Raw genomic sequence first — 18,669 nt, 5'->3', positions numbered from 1 at the left:
CATTTTTTCATTTTTTGAGTAAAAACAAGAAGTGGTGTTTGAGGGATGTGAACAGGAGGCTTTCAAACACCACTTTCACGTTTGATGTTGAAAGCAACAGAATTTCTAGCAGACCAAGTGGGACTTTCACTCCTTATCTATCCTGCTATCTTCTCCTGTCTGATAAAAGTATGGTGAAATCTAACTCCTCATTAATGCATTTCATGCAGCTGAAAGCTTTTGAATGTTGACAGCTGACAAACAAAAGCCCTGTTTTTTGTGAGAGCAGTTTAACAGTAGCCAACAATACATACCTTTTTCCTAAACAGCAATGCCAACGTGACTTCATTATAAAGCAGAGTGATCATCTTTAGGGATGAAAGCATAATGCTGGCTTAGTGCCTATGCAGTTCTTGCTTTTTCTTCTATGACTCTCAGATAACTAGCAACAACCAGGATGATGAGGTTTACATGGACATCCATCTCTTGTAAGCTGGACCAAGGCCAAAATCACATTTCTGTGGTCAGGAGAATGTAACTACTGCTGAGTAGGTGTGTCTTGGAAAGGATGGCTCTAGGGACAAAGGATGTTATATACTTCTAAGATGCTTTCAGATCCTCAAAAGGAAGATTCCTGATTTCATTATGACCTCCTTAAGAGCATTCCCCCAGTGCACTGAATACAAATACTCATCTCATGGCTGAAGCATCCCCAGCAGAGGTGCTGCTAGCCTAGATAATTAGGCCTGATTTGCTGCTGAATAATCATATTATCAGTGCCCAGAGAAATGTATTGTAGCAGCACTTCTTGTTTTAAAACCAACCTTGCAAGTAAGGAAATTTTGCCTTGGAAGAGCTGATAGCAGGATCAATGTCTTTTGCATAAAGTAAAACCCAATGATAATGTTTAACTCTCATGTGCTGTCTGAGAAAATTAAGTTCTCCTCATATATCATTTTAATGAAGATGCTGGGCTTAGTATGAGAGAAGGGAAAAGATCTTTACATAACAGGCACCTGGCAAAGGACATATCCATTGTCATTTACAGGCGTTATCCTAACGGAAAAGAACTACTCCAAATGGTATGTAATTAGGGAAGAAGGATGTAGTGCCTAACCAGTCATTACTGTAACAGAAATTTGCCGTACTGTGTGATTAACCTAAGAAAGGCATGATGATGATCTCACCACGTCTGCTCTTGTCTCCTGGCTATCAGAAAACACAACTAATGTGAATAAAGGCCGGCAGCTGAAACTGTGGCTTTTTTTTTTTTTAAGAAAAATAACCCCAACAGTTAAAAATATCTTGCCTTCTTCCTGCTGCCACCTCAGCAGTTGCTTCCTGCTTTTTCACGTTGTCACTTTGCTCTGCTGTTGTCTGTCATTGACATAAGAGCAGCAAAAAGAACAAAATAATCTCCTTAGTAAACCGCCTCCTGCTAAACACCTTCTCATAAAAACACGAGAGGAAGCACCATGTGCTGGGCCACTTTCTGTCTGATGTATTGAGGCTCTGCAGGAAACCAAATGGCTGCAGGTTGTAGGCCTTCGCTGTTCAGGGATAAAAATTGGAGCAATTCTGTGGTATCTTTACAATGCTGGTAAATGCTCTTTTGAGGGCAATGACTCAAACCTGTATGATCAGCTAAGGACTCTAACCTGCTCACCTCAGCCACTCAAGCTTTCAGTATGACTTCAGTGAGACCATTACATGGAAAGCTGTTATCTCAGTCTCAGACTCTTCTTTTTTTTAACTTGAGGCTATACACTTTATTTGGTTGAACATTGACCCTGCTGGAACTGGACGAAACCAGAGATCAGTGCCTCATTCATTATTTTTTTAACTGATGAAATACTGCATGTGGGACATGGGGAAAGTGGGATGTGTTAACCCAGCAGGGACAGGATGACACATCCTAAATGGCACCTTGCAAAGCCAGGAAAACCAACACGTCATGTACTGCAGATAATCAGTGACATCATTGTTCTTTATATCCAAAAATGATGGAACAGCCTGATGGTGTACAAAGCACTGTAGGCACGTGAGGGCTTCCAGTCACCTGACTCTAATGAAGGTCAATGCTAGATATGAACATTTTGGTAAAATATTACACCTATAAACCACAGCATGTCTTCTTTGGTCTCCACCCAGTGCTGATAGAAGGTGTTGAAAGACACATCTGAGAAACCTTCTAGATGACAGCGACAGCCACTGTGGCAGATCTGATCAGGTGAAATTGAGAGCAACCTGCTGTTCTGGCTCTTGGCTTAAGTAAAAGGAGGTGCTGGCAGTGACACGAACTCAGCGGTGGTAAAAATCAACCCCTCAAACTTTACATCCCTAACTTGGAGTCCTGAAATTCACTATACAGCCAGAGAGTTCCTCAGGATAAAGAGAGCCTCTTCAATCTTCTCCATCCACCACTTACATGTGCTTGAACAGAGAGACTGCAGTGCTTCCTCTGGGTGAAGAAGCCAACTCAGTCACCAAGTCACTCTCTCAACACCTCCACTTTCCTGCGGCAAAGAAAAACACCAACAGCTGTGCTGTATGATGGCTTATTTTAGGAACAATTCATTATTTGCAGTCTATCCCACAGGTGTCTGATAGCAATGGCTTTTTAGAGTTGCCCTTGCAGGCAGCCCAGGTGTATAAAAATCACTCAATGCTAACAATCGCAGGAACCATCCTCACTTCTGTTAGAATTGTTTCCTAACAATGGCTTATTCAAAACCTGCATTTTTATCCATAGATTCAATGTGCTTCTATCCTTCCAGCCCCAACAAGGGGGGGCTAAGGTACTCAACCGTCTGCAGCATTTTATACTATGCTTTAAATATGATTTTCACAGGCTTAAGGATAATTACATTCTCTGCTTCTGAATTGTTAAAAATCTCAGTGCTCTTGAAACAAATCCTTATTTAGCGTCTGAGACCTGGGAAGTCCCATCTGTGTCAGAACCAAACTAATCCCAGAAACACTCCCCCAAAACAGACAATATTTAAGATATAGCAATGCAAAATCTGGAGACTAGTTCAATAAAACATGCTGGAAACAGAGACACAGCATGTCTTGTTCTGTAAACCCTCTCAAAGCTAATAATAGTATTGGGAGTCACTTACTGGAGGTGTCATAAGCCAAAGCTTTGCCTGTTGCAGCATGGCACAACTGTATCCATACCCTGGACCTCTGCCTTATCCATGCCAGACGTACACTCTGGTCTGCACCCTGGAACTCTGCAAGGTCATGATGGCTTATACCAGGTTAATGTGACATTCCCACTCCTGTCAAAGGGAGCTAGAGTTTAAGATTTACACTGACCCTATTGCTGGGCATACCTCTTCTCCTCATTTCTTCTACATTAAAGACAGGCATATTTACATTTATATTTATCAGGTGACTGAAGCAACTGAAGCACGCTGTGATGGAGGCAGTGGTAAAATCATTAACTTTGACTTGAACTACTGTCCTTCAGGATGATTGCCAAATTGGTTAATGAGTATAATTAGCATTAATTAAAATGACAGCTCAAACAAGATATATCACATCTGAGTTTAACAGTCTCGGCCTTACTGAAGCTGGCTGCCTTGACCACCTGGTCAAGCCCAAACCAGACATCCCCATCGGCAGCGTGACTGGCACTCACCACGGCAGCTATCCCTCCAGCTCACCTTCCAGCTTCTCAAGCTACACATAGCAAGCAAAACATGCCCTCAAGCATTCAGAAAGAGATTTGGCAGCCCCAAGGAACCACTGAGTTTATCACCAAAAGCCCAGCACCTCCCATCAGGCTACACTCTTTACTCCTCTTTGGAGCAGTTTTAGCTGCCCTTGCTTGAGCTGCCAGCATATTTAATCTGCAAATCTTAGAAGTAAGCTGAGGTCAGGTTATACCTTGCTAGAGCACAGCTGTGAGCAAGCAGGGCTGTGTGACAGCTTTGTCCTTGTTTCTAAGTCAGCTGGAGTGGAAGCTGGCAGGGTGTGAAAAAGGATCATTCACAGCTTAGCGTTTAATTACTGGACTCGCATTGAACATCAATGCCTCATGCACAGAGGCATACTTGAAAGAGCAAGAAAACACATGGCAACCTTGGAGCCAGTATGAAAATCCAGACAAGATGGTTTATTTTCACACAAGACCTTCTTGAAGATAAGTACTAGATACTTCAATCAGTCATCTGACAGCTGTGAATGCACAGAGGCTTCCTACCACAATTTATTTTTATTGACATCCTATTTACGGATACAATTTATACTATCACAAAGTACGCATACTTACGTGATTGCAAGCAGACATACACATACATATAAACTTTGATATATCCTAAGATAAAGACAGTCATCTAGCCTAATCTGGGTGATTAAAGCCAGGCACTGAAATCAAAGAAGTCTGATGCTGAAAAGTGCTGAATAAACAGAAATACCAGTAAAGCCAGTAGAATTCAAAAGTTGTTCAATATTTTTGAAAACACAATTTCTTTTATTCCTGTTCTTATCCAAGAAATGCCAGAAGGCTCTGACATACTCTGCCATTTTGTTGGAGGCTACATGTAAGCATAGAGATACTAAACATTCATCGCTTAAGCAGGAAAGATACTAAACAGAGGTAGGAACCGGTACATTTTCTGCCTCTTCCTTAGAAGCTAACACAGCTGAAGATCACAGAGAAAACTATGCAACAGTCAGTGTCTAATGCCAATGATTTAACTACAGAACACCCATCTCTTACATCTCATCATCTACTACTAAAACCTGTGTAATCATGAGCACTGCAATCTGGCTTTAGTGATCCACCTCTGCAACAACACCAGAAAAATACTCAAATGGGTGTTTCCCTCTGCTAGATTGCCATATAGCAAGTCCTGAATCTATGAAGAGGGAAAGCAGACTGGTACCTCTGTTAAAGCAAAAGCCAGAAAACCAAACAAGTGTATAGAATATGCTGCTGCTAGCATTTGCGAAGAAAAAACCCAAAACCCACAAAGCCACCACCTTAAAGCTGAATAAGCAAAGGATGTTACAGACTAGGAAGACCATCCACCCAAGAAAAGTACCTGCAAACACTGCAGATCCACAAGTGTTCACACAAGGAGATAAGCACTTTTGGAAAGGGCTCTGTTAATGCTCTTGCTCTTCACAAAGCTCAGGCAGGGCATGGGATCAGATGGGATATGAACGTAAGACAAGTGAGAAGTCTAAACCAACTAAACAGGGCAGCAGTCAATGAGATACTGAGCAAGCAACTCTACTCAATTGTCTTTTCTTCTTCTTACAGATGAATTGCTTCTCTTGTAGAGAGTAAGTCTTGCAACTTGTTCTGAAAGACCTTTCCTATAAACCTGTAGCCTGTGTGCTTAAGCAAGGGGGCTCAGAGGCAACCAAGAACAAATGGAAGAAGTATGTGGACAGAGGTAGATTGCGTCAGAGGACCAAGTAAGTCCAGGCTACAGAGCTGTGACAGTAACAGCAATTTATCAAGTATTCATTGTAGAAAGTTTATCAAGTATTCATTGTATAACCATATGATCAAATGCCCAGGCCACACTCCAAGCAACTTGGCTGTCAGTAAAGTGACAAGTCTGCACCTTCATTCCTGCTCAGCTGCTGGTCAGCACAGTCCAGGTAATTACCATAGCCCGATTTTCATTATCTCAGCTCTCTTCACTCAGCTCCCTAATCTATTTATTAACAACCTTAAACCACAGGTGTGGGCAGCCACAGGGAAACGGTTGGGTTTGTTCTACTGAAAGTCAGCAGGAGAAAAACATTTTTGCAAATGCAGACTGCCATGGGAGGTGGTTTGAGAGAGACAGATGTCTGGTTAGTACTGCAGATGGGCTGGAAAATCCCCCATTACCACTTCAAAACTCTCATCCTTTTCCTTGCCCAGGAGGACAGAAAACACATTTTTTCCCCTCCTGTGTGGGGGCTTTTATTTTAAGGGAAAAACTGCAACATCTGGAAATTCATTAACCAGCTGGCCTTCTCTCTGGACAGCAACTAGGTGAAATGGCTCAGTTGTTGAATTTCAAGATTAGCATGCCTCAGTTTCTCCCACAAAACTAGAGTGTTAATGCTGACCTTGGGAACACCAACCTTCTCCCATGTGAACTCAGTAACTTCATTCCATTTATGAGGCTGACAGATCTCTACAACTGCTGATTGAATTCTGTCCAGGTAAGAAGGCAGGAGAAGATAAGGGGTGAAGGGGAGACCTGCTCTTTCAGAAAATAAAGGAGGATGTGCATGGGAAAGTAAGTTGGTTGGTTCTTATGATAGAGAAATTTTTGGCCCTCTGCCTCCTGGACCTAGGCTTGAATGCTCCTCCAGCACTGATTCCCCATCTGCCTCTTACTGTGTGCTCCTTGCCAGACCATTTCACAGCTTCATATAGCTCAAGGCCAGGAAACTGTTCATAAATGGATGTTTTAAAATAATCTTTTGCACCATGCTATAGCATCATTTTTGAAAGACAGTTTTAACACTGCTTAAATATTTGTGGTATTGACCATGTTTCTACATCTTGCTACCTCATGTTGCATGCTCAACATGAACATTGTAAGCATTGCTCTGTCTTTCTAAGCCTCTGAAAAGTATTTTTCCCCATTTCCTGATTTTTTTTTTTTTGGTAATCTATTAGGTCTCTTTCTTTTAACGCTTGACCAAACACTATGCGGAAAGCTGCTCTGTGATCATACAGAAAGTATTTTTCTGTGTATTAGTAAATAAGGGGAAAAAAAAAGGAAAACAAATAGACTAAATAGACTTAACTAAAAACAAATGTGTACTTGCATAAAGCCTGCCCCCTTTTCAGTCAGAAACAGGAAACCCTCTCAAGAAAGGCAGAATTAGTCAGGAAGTGTATATAACCAATTAAGCATTTCAGCAGTCAAGACTGAAGCAGTTAAAATCAGGACCAGGTGACTACAAGAGATTTATCCCAGCTAAATTCTGGTCACAGAGGTCAGCTCAAGAGCCCATGGATGAAATTTCACAGGCAACACACAAAGCCTTCAAGAGGGGAGAGATGGAAAAATACTGCATTAATTCAAGGGGGAATATATATTGTCACATGCATTTCTTCTTCAAAATACTCTCCAAAACTAAGCTAATGGGTCTAACCCAAACCACTTCTAATCATGTCTTTAACTCCATGGTGCAAAAGCTTAGTGAGAGCCATCAATCATATGGTCTGCTACAAAACAGGCACTTTTACACACATGTTTCCATTCAAGATACGAGATGCTGAACCATTAACCCAGCCAGAAAAAGGTTCAAAGAAGCATCAGGAAGACTGCAGGAAGCAATCAGAACAGTCCTTTCTGCAACCAGACACAGAACTGAGAAGGTCATGACAAGACCTGCTCAGTGTCTTTTTCTCTGCAAATTTTCTACCACTCTGGTCTTTCTTAAGTTCAATGATAGAAAGCTATTGCAACAAACCATTGCATAGGAAACTTTGGGTTTGGAACCTTCTGCTCAGCACACAGGTTCCAGATTTGCAGGAGTCGTTGTACAATTAAACTTTTTACTCTTGAGAGTTCATTATCATCATTATTCACTGTTTAGGGTGCACCATTGCTCTGTTCACTGTTCAAGCCAGTAGTATTTCAGGACCATCACTAAAGACTGTAGAGGACAAGGATTTCAAAGTGCACGCCACTGGCTGGCTAAAGTATCACAGCTGAATATTCTGTCCATTCATTTCTAGCTCATCTGCTCTACACTCACTATGAATCAGCTAAGATAGGATGACTGAAAGGATGATGTTGTTTGGCTTCCTGTCAGAATGGCAACTATGGTGTTTGGAACAGTTTCATATTAATTTAATAACTCTGGTTATATACCTCTGGTAAAAGGCCAAATTGATACCTCATATGAACTACAACAGGTCCATTAATGGGGTTTGCATCAAAGGAATCACAGCCTTTAACTTCAAGGTCAAATTTCACCTATCTAATTAAGTTTATTTTTCTGAGCAGCTTGTTAGCTACTGACTCCAATGTGATTTTTAGAATAACAGGTGTGGCTTTGATTGCCAACTAGTTGAACTTGTGGTCATTAAAGACCCATTTGATTGCTGAAATTGAGATTATAAATCACACTGAAAAAGAAAAAAGGTTTCAACAGACAAATATGAGACAAACTGAGGTTGAGTAGGTGGGATTCATTAGTCACCAGAAGGCAGGCTCTGTTCATGGAGGAACAACACCACATGGGTTGTGTTGGAGCATCCATACAGATGGAAGTGATGAGTAACAGCAAATAACACTTCTTTTATGGAGCTCACTACTAGGGATCATAGTATTAGAAATGTAATGTAATTGAAGCTTGTTTTCTTGGTAGATACTTAAAACTATTATTAGCTTTGTCGTCCTTTTATTTCACTTTTCTTCTCCTAAAGCTTTTCAAGGAGCAGCTCAGACATTTTGTGGGCTTTCTCCTTGTCATCTGCATGTTTGAGTTGGCTGCTAGTAGGAAGCTCTGCTCACATTCCTGCAGGCATGCCAATCTGGATACAGCAGACACTTACAAATAGCCTGCATGCAGTAATCTAGCTAAAAAAACAAACAAAAAAACCCCAAAAAACCCAAAAAACCCCCACAAACAAACAAAAAAAACAAAGAAAAACACACACACACAAAACCCACAAAACAAAACAACAAAAAAAAAAACCCACACAAAAACCACCCCAAAAAAACAACAAAGAAACAAAACCCAAAAAAACCCAAAACAAAACAGGGTGCTATCTTATTAATATATTTATATATTTATATATATACATATATATATATATATAACAGTCCATGCATCTTCTCATTTGGAGCAAGTGTGAGTGTGCTTATTGTCCATTTCTTTGGCAAGCCTCCTCCCACCTTCCTGTCCCCTCCAGCATGGAAAACTGTGATTCTAAAATAGGTCATTTTATTATGAAAATACGTTTTCCAAGCAATATTCCCCTGAGGCCCTTCCTATTAAGTGCATCCTTTGAACTGCATAAATACTGTTCTCCTGTTTCCCAATATCATCTGCACATGTCTCTGTGATAATGGCCAAGCATGGTTCAGCTGCAAGCAATTCTCAAACAGACCATTTAATAGAAGAGTATTTCTGAGGGAAGGCTCCCAGGCCTTATAGGATATTATCTGCTTTTATTGCACTGTGGCCCCATGACTTGAGGTTTGGATTGTTCCCTGTAAGTTGATGTGAACACTGAACCCAGACAGGAGGTAAAGACCCCTCCTCTCACCAAAGGCAAGACCATCTCTGTTAGTTTCTATGCCTGCTATATGCAGGAGGAAACTGCTTGTCCCTTCCTCTTCCATCAAGCTAATTGAGACTCAAACAATCAATAAAGGCTGGATTAATTCCCCAGTGCCAAAAGCACAAGCAGCTAAATTAATGAAGCTAATCCTTTTGTAATACCCATTTGTTAAAACTTTTGTCTGCATCTCCTGATGGAGCTTGCTTGACTTGAAAGCTCCAAAATGAATGAACAGCTTTTATTCCTCAGTCATAGTTTGCAATGCATCCTCATGCATTTTTTGCACCATTAGCACATGGCCAAAACTACAGGCTGAATTTAGGTGATGAACCCTATGTTCTCAGGCATGAGATAACAGCACAGATTCTGCACTGTCCTGACCCCAAGTTATCACATGCTGGTATGGTCTTCCAAGTCTGATCAGCTCTTGGCTGAGGTAGGTGAAAGCACTTTTGCAGTCACTAATGCTTGTGTTTACAGTATGAACAGGTTTATCTGAAGAACTAGACAGCAGGCAGGGACCCGAAAGCCTGGTCACTTTATTCTGCCATACCACGGACTTGAGATGACTCTTCAAAATACCACTTGCCCCTTCTGTGAAAATGCCTTTGGTGCTGCAACTAAGAATTGTCAAACCATAGCTGAATTTGTAATTGGGATACCTGTCCCTATGAACTGAATGAAAACTATGTATTTTTATACAGTACTGAAATGGGAGATCTTGTAAGGCTACTGTTTAGCTTGAGCAGAAATCTGGGTTCTCAAACTCATGCAAACCTTCATAGCCTCTTTACTGGCTTTTAACAGATATTCCCAAATTATTAACCTCAAGGGCAGGATTAACATATTTTAATAAATATGGAGATGTTGTGGTATGCTGCAGTATTATAAAGAGTTGTGAAATACCAGCCTTTCAGAGTAGAATAATTCTGTCATCTTGTTTCCATACAGCTCTTCTCAAGAGCATCATCTTTCTGACAGGTATTTTATCACATTGCTTCTACCTCTTACCACACTTTCCAGCAAGCTTATTATATTTAATAATTTTCCTAATGATTCATCTCAAGCTTAATCTTTCAACTGCATGAAGTTTTGCATGAAACTGATGTTTCAGAGGAAGGAGAGTGACATGAATGAAAGTGACACTTTAGTTTATTAAATACTAAGGGGTGATTATCCTTCAACATTTTCTAGCCAAAGGACTAGCTAACTCCAACAGCCAGACTGCTTGTAGGAGAGCTGAGCTGGGAAGATTTATAGGACTTTTACATCTCTCTGTTTTATGAAATTGGGACCTGGTGATATCTAATTCATTTCTCTGTGCCCAAAGGCCATCCTAAAAGCTGCTCTGAATTGTAGCTCCAGCAGTCTAAGAAAATGGGGGCTTGCTAAAATGCAAGTGCCCTGTCCATATCATCTTCTTCACTAGAAGATTTATTATCTAGTCCATTATACCAACTTTCCATATTTACTCCTTTGTTTGATCCTGTTTTTGGCAAAACTCCACAGTCAGAGTCCTGGAGCCCTATGGAAGGCGAGGGACTGTTCCCTGAGCAGACAAGCTACTTTTTGAACTAAGATCTCACTGGCAGCACACCTTCACCACTCCAGGACTTCAAAATGTTTTACAGTTTCTTTACTATGACAAAATGACTGCCTGTGAGTAGAAAATCCCTTTCAGTCAGGCTGGCTTTCAGTTAAGGGACTCTGCTTACCCCAAAGCTGCCAGACATGACCTTCCCCTGACCAGAGAAACCACACACCAGCTCTACCTGCTACCAACAGGAACACTCATCTCTTCCCAAACCCATGTAAAATCAGATTAGTAACCAGTCTACTGTTCTTTTCCTTCTCTGTTTCACCCAGGAAAGGAAAAACCCATCCATCTGAAACTTACGCCTAACCACATAATTTTTTTTTTTCACATAAATGTTAATGAATTGACTCCTGTTTATCAAATGTAAGGTAAACATCAGAACCTTTGTTATCGTGTGTTGGAAATTCCTGCTGTTTCCATGATAACATCTTGACTGATTTTCTTAGCTTTCTAGTGATTATAGCATGGAGCAGCAGGTATAGTCTTGCATGTAAAAAGGGGTCCTGGAGTCACTGGAAAATTTCTGAATTAATTCTTCACTGACTTCACTGTCATCACTTGAGACAAGCCATTGCTTTTTATAGTATCCTTTTAAGATTAGTCATAATGTAGCATAGTATTCATGCCCTCTATTTGAATTTGTTGGGGTTTTTGCATGAAAAGCAGTAAAAATAATTGCATAGCTCCTTGTTTCATTTTACCTTTTTTTTTCTTTTTTTTTAAATTCTATTTTAAAAACTGAGCTTTTTGTTTGTTTGCACATTAGCATCACTGGAAAAGATTTTCACCACTAGAATGCAATCTGGGATGCCGATCACAATAGCCAATATTTGTTCAACTTTCTCCAATAGAAGAAGAAAGCCACATGTGCATAAAGAAAGCCATCCTCTTTTTCAGGACAAAGTGTCAACTGGTGATAATTGCACGACGATTTTGAAGAGCTGACAATATTCATTACTACCACTGAGCTACAGCAGAATCTCAAGATACAGATGTCACAGAGAGAATTCAAGCAAATATTACTTCTCAGATTTTTAGAAACACCTTGTCCATTTGGAAGAAAAAAGAGAAAAAATAAAAAGGTCAGAAAGAGGGCAAATAGTAAGATCTGCCTGAACGTTTGGCCACTACATTCTGCTTATGTTTGGTATATATTTTTTTCAAACAATAACAATACTTCTGGTTGCAGGCAATCTTTAAGCAACCTTTCCTACACTAGTTACTTCAGTCCTAATCTATGCTTTATTTGAACAAATACATAGTTGTAGCTGACTGAAGCACTGAGATAGCTTTATTAGCTCTTGCTGGAATTTGCCAGACTACCAATGCTTCAGGAAACTCTGCTCTTCCCCCCATTTGTGTGTGCATTAATGTACAGGCACACAAATGAGAGGACATAAGTTATTCCTGTGTAACTCTGATCAATCCATAGACAATATGAATAATTTTAGACATAGCAATACTGCTGCTCCCTGGATCAGAAGGTCACCAGACCACAGTGAAGATTCCTGTCTAGCAATGTGCTTCATATCTATTTTATCATAGTTGAGTTTGTTTCCTTAGTACTGACTGTGAGGGTTGTATTGAGGTAGAGATGATAAATATCTCAGAATACATTCTTCTTATGATCCTCTTCTAAAAAACTTCTTCTCCACTCCCTCAGCAGAATATTTCTTATCCAAAGCTAGACACAAATGATATAACTTAGCTTGGGAAATGAATTGTTATCATTTGCCAAGTGATACAAGCTTTTTGTCTCAGCTCAGAGCTGGTCTCCCCTATGTTAGATACAGATACTAATATTACGTAGAGATGCTGATAGCACAGATACTAATAGTTTAACAAAGCACTGGGGTGTCTGTCTCCCCCTTGATTAATTCTCTCTTGTTCTAAGAAAACTACTGTCAGATGGAGGAAAACAGGCAAGGAAACAAGCAAACACAACTGTTAGTACAACATTTTACTACTGTATAATAAATACAGTAAAATAAACAGTAGAAGTAATGGGTGTTGCTAACACTTACAGTCACAGATATAACAGATACACTCTTTTTCCTGGATCATTCAATATATAACTGTACCTTCCTGGATGTCTGGTTGATTTGGCTGTTTTAATAGCTTCCATACCTGCCACCAAGTTTTGTTACACAGGATCATGGTGTCAAAAATGGGGGGCAGGGGAAAGAATTCAATATCTGCCCTCTGTGGACACACCTGCAGCACCCTTCTACCACAACTCGTAATATTTGTGATTGTTGGCATTCTTCCCTCAACTTAATTACTTTCCTCATGTACATGTGTCCACTGACAGAGAACAAATAGGGGCAAAATGGTATTAAGGCTGATTTCTGGTCATTTGGTGCCCACCTTCACCTCTCTCCTCCACACCCCACATGGAGTTCCAAGTGTTGGCATTGCAGTTTTTCCCTACTTACTCAGCAGCATGCTGACACCTCTACCCTTTAGGATCTGCTGCCAGTTTACAAATGCGAACTCTTAGCCATGGACTCCCAAGAAACAAATCGCTCAACGTTAATAAGTAACTGATCATGTGTGATTAAATTTTTAATCAGCACCAGCCTTTGTTTCTATAGAACTGTTACCGAGTTCAAAGTCCATGTATATAATAAAACAGATATATGTAGACCTTTACTATTTTTACTATTAGCAAAAGTTAACTGTACTCAGATATGCTCTCAAAAGGTTTTCCTACTGGTCAGTAATTTAATTTCATTCAGAACATGTCCAGAAATTGTTTTCCCCTAGTAAAATTACCAATCTTTCTTTTTTTGTTCTCTCAAAAAAGTTATGTTTACCTAAATGATACAATGTGTAAGACCAAATATGGGATCAGTTTAGACATCCTGTCATGTAGGACTGAGGCTTACAATGAGGGCACCCAATTCGTATCCAAGGTTAATACAGAAACAACTCTAGGAGGCTTTTGTTACGTCTAATCTGCCACAATAACATGAAAATACTGCCAGTAACAACACAACTAATTTTAAAGAATTTCGCACTAAAAGAACCAGTTCATAACACTGTACAGCAGTTATGAAAGTTTTATCAGCTATGAAGTCGTTACATACCCTTAGATAATGTCAGCTCTTAATCCAGGATTGCTCTTAAATCCACAAAGGCATCAGATTTAGCCTATATCCCAACTCTGCCTTTAACGTGGGAGTTATAAATTAAGAAGTGATGTACTGCTAGAAGCGCAATCGTGAGTTAGGAAATGTCGCTCTGTAGCTGTGAGACTGGAAGCAGCTTGCTTGTACTCCTACATCAGTGACGATTTCACAAATTGGAAGCAGGATGTTGTTCTCCTTAGCTCTGGCTGCATCTGACAGAGGGAGTTTATATTGTTAAAAATAAAGGTGGCAGTAACAGCTGCAGGACCCAAATCTGACAAGTTTTACTACTGCCAACATATTTTGCTAAAGAAATCTGTCTAACTCTAACCTAGCACTTTTTGGACAGACTTCAGCAAGTCAGACTCAAAAATACTATCTTCTCTCTGTTTGTCTGTCCTGGCCCTGTAGGATTAATTAACACCCACTAATCTTAATGCTGGGCTAACACTGGACAGACATCATAACTTCGAAATTTATAACTTTTGGGACCAGCCACCCTATAGAAACATACACATGCTCTTCTGATTGTGAACGGAATTGAAGACAAGGTGTGACCTTGAGAAGAGAAAGCCTATGTTGAAAAAACTCAGATATCCCCTAATTTGGGGTACAGAAGCTGAGTTTGAATGGGTGAGGGAAAGATACCTCTCAGGTAATAACATTTCAAAATTTCATATATACAATTGTATAAACAATTCCTAAGATGCTGACACCAGCCTGTAGAAAATTCACCATAATTCTAGAGCTCAGTGGTACTTTATTCAATCAGATGTGATATCTGAGCTCTGTAATGACTTTTCAGACCTTTTAAGAGTCCATCACTGTTTATACTTAGGGAAATCTTCTGAAGAGACATTTTCAGGGACTTGTAATGAAAAAATCTTCATGAAATTCAAGAATGCTCATTGTCCTGACATTTAAGTCATTACACAATCAGAATATACTTTCCTTAATTCTAGCACTTTGAAGACAATTAGATCATTCTAATGGCTGAAACCTGGTATCTTAATTCATGCAAACCAACCTTACTTATAAGCATCATCATATCACTTACTGCATGGGACGGTCTGCATGTCCAGGTCTTTAACTTTTGGACCTTACATCACCCTCCCTCACTATGCATTAAGCTTGTAGACAGGGTAAATCAAGGTAGTTACTAACACACCATCCCCAGAAACAAAGAAGTCCCAACCTAAACCAAAAGAGTCCATTTCAAAGAACTTTATTTTGTATTCTCTCCCACAGCAGGTGCTTTCAGACTGCTCAATCTCATCCTTTCATGGAGATGCTACATGCTACTGGAACAACTGACAATATCCTGTCAAAACCACCTACCTCTGGCCCATACTTCCAGATACTGTTCTCTCTAGAGAGAGTTATAAATCCAGGCTTAAGCATACTTCAGACCAAGTAAAACTCACAACATTCAAGCTCAAGACTTGCAACATAATGAAACTGTATGTGTTAGCCTAGACATTATACCCAGTAGTGGTATTTACAGCTCTCCAAGACAGGAAAGCAATTCTCTTTCTCTCTCACCAACACTTGGAGGCATAGCCGAAAAAAAGCAGTTACAAAAATAAGCCACTGTAGTGGGCACTTTCAGTTTGCAGTTTGTATATTACTAGGTATAACTTCTCCTCCAGTAAACTTCAAATAACTTTAGGGTCACCTAGAGCACTACCAAGAAGACAGACTTTTTAGGATGGAGGTCCCAAGAAAAGAAATTCTTTTGACTTCCAGAGGACGCCAGAGGTCTCTTGTGATTCCCAAGCTGCAGACTCCCTAGAACTGAAGTGACAGGAGGAGGGAAAAATCTCTTTAATATAGGCAGATCCAAAGTTATACATGTAGGAAGATTTAATCTAAATGCCCCTTACAGGACAGACAACCAGCTTCTGAGAAAACCCTGGCTCAGAAGGAAATGCAAGGATCACTGCCTGAAACTAACGGAACAGCAGTTCCCACCACGAAGTCGTGGGAAAGGAAAGTTTGTCCCATTGGGTGAATAGACAGGGGAATACTGAGCACAAGGTTATTATCTCCACACGTGACATTAACAAGAGCCTTCCTGGAATCCACAGTGCAGCACCCGGTGGCCAGCAAAGACAGTGGTGGGGGCTCAGAGAAGACCAGCCCAGACATTTCTCCTGGGGAGCATCTGCATTCCAGTGAGAAACCAAAGGAGTCAGGTCTATTTATCTCAGAGACAACATTAAGTAGCTATTTAATTACTGCCCTTAAACACTTGAGCAGACAGAGATGATCTGAAACTAGATAGCTATTTAATCTGACAGACAAGACAAGATCCAGTAGCTGGAAGATGAAGTCAGAAAAGTTCAAAGTAGAAAAGAGATGTAACTGTTTAACAAAGAGATTAACAACTGGAGACAATTATCCAGGAATGTAGTCAATTCCAATCGTTGGAAGTCATTAAATCAAAACTGTTTCAAGAGGCTGGTGGGTCAGACCTTGGAATCACTGGGGAATAGCCCTTACAGTGCTTTATATTCTGGAAGAGGTTAGACTACAGGATCATAATAATTCCTTATGAGTCTTATAAATCCACCACCAGCACTGTTATCTTGAGAGAAAAAGAAGAATGAAGGAATAAAGCACTAACAAAGCCATGGCCTGTATGGGGCACAAAACACAGGCTGAATGAGAACAACACAGGACAGACCAGGAGCTGGCAAGACCATCAGTAGTTTTGTCACCAACTTCAGCAGGATAAAGAAAAGGCCCGTGAAGGATCCGTTCCCAGCCACAAGGCCCCGATCCAGGTGGGCAGCAAGGCTCTCCCACGGGGGACATCACCCGGCCAGAGCTCACGGTGCGATGCTACTTGACCGCGACATCCCAGCTCGGACCATCCTCCCCCTCCCGGCCCGGCGCCCCCATAGCCCCCTGGAGAGCCCTGGGCCACGCAGACCCCCGCCCGGCACCCCCGCACCGCTGCGTCCACCCGACCTCGCCCCGGGGAGGGCTCCGGGGCCGCCCCCTCGCCCGGGCGGCCGAAGGCGGGGGACTGGGGTTGCCTCCGGGGCACCTTCCGCGCTGCGACACCACGGGCACGTTGCCGTGGCGACCGCGCCGCGCATCCCTCCGGCCCGTCCCGGCGGTGGTGGGGGCCACCTGATCATTTTTCCTTCCCTTTTATTTTTTTTTCCTTAAGTTTTCCGCGCTCCCAGACCACGCGGGAGTCAAAGCCGCTTCCAAGCGCCTGTATAAACGAGCAGAGGCAGAAAGAGACGCCCTCGGGGTTGGCCCAGCCCGGCCGTCCCTCACCCGCTGGGGAGCGGGGCATGGCTCGGCCCCTCGGGATGCGCTGCCCAGGCACAGCTCGGTCCGCCCGGCACCCCGCGGCGGGCAGGGCAGGGCAGTCCCCCCGCCTCGCCCTGGGCACCTGCCCACACACCCACCCCGATCCTCTCCGGCGCCGAATACACTCGCTGGCGCGCGTGTGTGTGTAGGTGCTCACGATCCCTCCACCCCTTACCTCCGCGGCGGCGTCTGGGGAGCCGCGGGCACACCGCCGCCGCGGACAGGGATGACCTTGCGGAGAAATCCATCATCCGGGGAGGAAAACAAGCCCTTCCTCGGGGTGTGCGGCGGCGGCAGCAGGAGGGCGGGAGCGAGGAGGGCTCCACTTGAGCGGCCCTTCCCGCCGCGGGGGCAGGAGGGAGGCGGTTCGTGCCCACTACGACAAGAGGCTCGGGCAGCCCAGCCCCGGCCAGGCTCCGCCGCAGCCCGGGGAGCTGCGGCTCCCGGCCGGCTCGGGGAGGCGGGGAGCGCCGGAGCTGCGGCGCCGGGCTCCCCCCGCGGCCGCAGGGAGAGCGGAGCAGCTCCCGTGGGCAGCCCCCGGCCCCCGGGGAGGGCACCGCAGCCCACCCCGGCCGCGCTCAGAGCCCGCACTCTCCCCCGAGCCCTCCCAAACGCGGAGGGCGCGGGCACCTACCTGCTTCCAGGGAGACATTTCCCACTGACGCCAGCCCCACCCCAGGCCTCGCCTGGCTTTTATAACCCGGGAGCTGCCGGCTGCTGTCCTGCAGCAGGGGCTGGGCAGGGGGCCTTCGGCAGCCCCCCAGGAGGGCTCGGCAATCCCTCCAGAGCCCCGGGCTCGCTCTGCGTTGCCGCCTCTACCAACCGCTTCTCTCCAGTTCCTGAACCAAAACTACGAGCTTGAGCTGCTTCACGGCAGAGGAGCTAGAACCTCACATCCCAATTCCACCAATTCCGTCCACCTGTGTTGGTCTTGCATGTGTCCGCGGAAGAAGCGTGCCCACAGCCAGCCAGCGAGGCACCTCCCGAGCCCTCTGCCTGCCGGGTGGTACAGGTTTGCGTGGGGAATTGCAGTGTATGCAAATGCGCATCAGCCCTTGTCACGCTTTCAATTCGGATTGTTGGTTTTGATAGGCAAATTTGGCTTCCTGTATGAAGCACTGCCCTGTTTGCCTGCAGAAAAAAAAGAAAAAAGTAGATCCAAGCAGGAGAAGATATTTTGGCTTGGAACTGTTTAATTATCTGGAAATCTTTGATCTAATTTCGGTTTATTCCCACCACAGTGGAATTTTATCTCTCCCTGCTGCAATCACAGGAAATGGTTCTGCAGTGCCCGGAGAGTCAAGTCAAGTACAGGTTTTCAACTGGGAAGATTTTAACACTTCTGCCATCATTTAGGGATAAATAGGAGC

The 18,669-nt window shown here is 42.9% G+C and overlaps 1 protein-coding gene across 2 annotated transcripts in view; it reads right to left on the bottom strand.

Moving 5' to 3' along the window:
• Positions 1–18,316, bottom strand: part of GPRIN3 (GPRIN family member 3) — a 32,952-nt gene extending 14,636 nt beyond the window's left edge. The window contains exon 1 of one of the 2 annotated variants that reach the window (XM_027706553.1): positions 17,934–18,316. The gene's annotated coding sequence lies outside the window, so the exon portion shown is untranslated. Of the gene's footprint in view, positions 1–17,474; positions 17,664–17,933 lie in introns of those variants that run through there. The other variant, XM_027706552.1, reaches the window with a different exon arrangement.
• Between the last annotated feature and the right edge of the window lie 353 nt (positions 18,317–18,669).

Source organism: Neopelma chrysocephalum, unplaced genomic scaffold (assembly GCF_003984885.1).
Source record: "Neopelma chrysocephalum unplaced genomic scaffold, ASM398488v2 Primary Assembly neopelma1_382, whole genome shotgun sequence".
NCBI classification, from domain to species: domain Eukaryota; kingdom Metazoa; phylum Chordata; class Aves; order Passeriformes; family Pipridae; genus Neopelma; species Neopelma chrysocephalum.
Note: the sequence above shows the minus strand (reverse complement) of the source record. Positions and strands in the feature narration are given on the sequence as shown.